This window comes from Oryctolagus cuniculus, chromosome 21 (genome assembly GCF_051225735.1).
Source record: "Oryctolagus cuniculus isolate XC-2025 breed Fujian yellow rabbit chromosome 21, ASM5122573v1, whole genome shotgun sequence".
In the NCBI taxonomy this organism is placed as follows: Eukaryota; Metazoa; Chordata; class Mammalia; order Lagomorpha; family Leporidae; genus Oryctolagus; species Oryctolagus cuniculus.
The window spans coordinates 37,788,238-37,791,240 of record NC_142887.1 but is presented as its reverse complement, the minus strand read 5'-3'; the positions used below and the strand labels follow the sequence as shown (position 1 = coordinate 37,791,240).

The window sequence follows — 3,003 nt, the reverse complement described above, 5'->3', positions numbered from 1 at the left end:
CCCAAGGACTTGCACCATTTTATAGTGTTTCCCAGGCCATAGCAGAGAGCTGGATAGGAAGTGGAGCAGCCAGGTCTTGAACTGATGCCCCTATGGAATACCAGCACTGCAGGTGGCAGCCTCACCCACTATGCCACAGTGCCAGCCCTTGCCAAAAGAATTTATAGAAGCTATTCCATATATACACTTAACAATTATTTAGTTACTTGACATGAACTATCCCTGCATATTTGAAAATTTTGAATGGTATCACTTGGGTTTTAAGAATGTTATATTTTAGGTCTCTTAATATTTTTAGTGATGATGTTTTAAAGGCCCTTTCTGTTTTATGAAAAATGATAAGGATTTTGTTTTACAATGGCCATAGTATTACTACTTAAAGCAATAGATTAAATAAAACTTTTAAACAAAGTCATTTAATACTGAATTCTAACACACTGGTATATTTTAAAGTGAGAAGCCGGACTTCTTTCAGATATTCTAAAGAAGAATGATAATCAAAATTGAAGACATCTACAGTTTTTAATCACTTGTTTTAAATATTGGTCATAATGGTCCAATTTTGAGTTTAATTTTAATTAGCTTTTAAATGATTCAATATGTTTTATAGAAAAAATTCGGAGAACATAATTATATACTCAACCTCCCTCCCTTCTTTTTCCTTCTTTGTCATTTTTTTTAGCTTATGAAATGACATTTTCAGTTTACATTACATTAAAAAGGGTTCTTGAATCAAGGGACAAGTTTAACAGGCAAAAAGCAAAAAGATCGTAATTTAGAGGGAATATAGACAATGGCTCTAAACAATATTTGAATATCACATCTAAACAATATTTGAATAAATTGATAAATATTTTAATTTCTCCTACTAAAATGCTCAAAGTCTTTAATTATTTATCAAATATTAGTGCAAAATTATGGATTTAAATGATCCCAAAAAGTGATGAATTTTTGTGTAATAAAGTCCAATTTTTGTCAAGGCTTTTTGACAGTCTCACAGAAAACTTATGTTTGTGAATGGGAAGAATAATACCAAAATATCCATACTACCAAAAGCAATTTGCAAATTCAATGTAATCCCAATCAACATACCAACGATGTTCTCAGAGCTAGAAAAAATGATGCTAAAATTCACATAGAAACATGAGAGATGCTTAACATCTAAAGCAATATTATAAAGCAAAAAAAAGCTGGAGACATCACACCATATTTTAAGACATATTACAGGGGTCAGCACTATGACAAAGCAGGTAAAGTCACCGTCTGCAGTGCCGGCATCTCATATGGGTGCCAGTATGTTTCCCAGCTGCTCCACTTCTTATACCCCTCTCTGGTATAGCCTGAGAAAAAAGTAGAAAATGGCCAAAGTCTTTGGGCCCCTGCACCTGCATAGAGACCTGGAAGAAGCTCCTGACACTTGGATTCAGATCAACAGAGCTCCGGCCATTGTGGCCATTTGGGGAGTAAACCAGTGGATGGAAGACCTCTCTCTCTCTCTGCCTCTACCTCTCTGTAACTCTGCCTTTCAAATAAATATACTGCAAAAAAAAAAGAAGAAGTGTTAGCACTGATATAATAACAGACACATAGTTCAATGGAAAAGACTTGGTAGCATAGAAATAAACCCAAATTTCTACCAGCAACTCATATTTAACAAAGGAACTAAAATGAACTGGAGAAAGAAGAATCTCTTTCACAAGTGGTGCAGAGGAACTTGATTATCCATATGTAGAAGCCTGAAAAGAGACTCCAACATCTCTTACACTATGTGAAAGTGAACTCACAGTGAATTAAAATGTAATCATAAGACCCAAACCCAAGTACACATAGGGAAACTCTAAATATTGTCAACACACAATAGCTTTTGGGTAAGATTCCAATAGCAATAGTCACAAAAATAAAAACAGAGACATTTGAGTATATCCAACTAAGATACTTCTTCACAACAAAGTAAACATCAGAGTGTAGATACAATGAACAGATGGCAGGAAAAATTAAAACTCTGAATGTTTACAGATTTCCAGAACATTTACATGAATTGGAAAAACTCCAAAAAATACAGTGAAGAAACAGGCAAGGATCTGAATAGACATTTCTCAGAAGAAATGTACATGGTCAAAACATGTGAATATGCCCGATGTCACTAGCCATTATGTAAATATAAATCAGAACACCATATCAGTCTCCAACACCTGTGGGAGAATACAACACTCAGGTGTTTGTGTGTGCAGCAAGTGGGTTTAGAGGACCCTGTTCACCTCTGGAGAGCAGAGCCTACAGGGAGGTAAAGAAACCTTACTGCGCAGGGGCATGCTAATCTTCTCTGTATCATTCCAATTTTAGTATATGTGCTGCCGAAGCGAGCACATGTGCTGCCGAAGCGAGAAAGAGATGAAAAGAATTTATCTCAGCTAGCCACTAATATTCAAGAAACAAGGTCTTCAGGAAAGCCAACTCAACTGACATTTTCATGTCATTGTTAAATAAAGGAAAAATTATCTAGGTTCAGCAATACGTAGTTTATAAGAGAAAGACTACAGAGTAATTTCCTTGGCATAGAAATAACTTTTTTTTTTTTTTTTTTTTTTTTTTTATCCATGAGGGCTTGCTATCACCACCACACACCCACATCCCATATACAAATGCCTGGCTTGAGTGGTAGCTTCTCTGCTTTGAGGCAAGTTTCTGCTAGTGTGCACCCTGGGAGGAGACGGAGGATGGCAGAAGTGCTTGGGTCCCTGCACCCAAATGGGACATCCAGAATGAATTCCCAGTTCCTGGTTTTGGCTTGGTCAAGCTTTGGCTATTGCAAGTGTCTGGGGAGTGAAGCAGTGGTTCCCTCTTCCTGTCACTCTGCCTTTCAAATCAATAACTGTTGTTGGTAATGACTAATAATGATATTCACTGATTGTCAAATTTTGAATCTATTAATTATAGACAATTTCTCTTTGTATTTTTAAACTTTCATAATGTTCTGTAGCCAATTTCATCACTAGAAATAAA

General features: G+C 35.9%; 1 pseudogene; it reads right to left on the bottom strand.

Annotated features, from left to right (window-relative positions):
* Positions 1–2,299: 2,299 nt before the first annotated feature.
* Positions 2,300–2,367, bottom strand: LOC149119936 (U6 spliceosomal RNA; annotated as a pseudogene).
* Between the last annotated feature and the right edge of the window lie 636 nt (positions 2,368–3,003).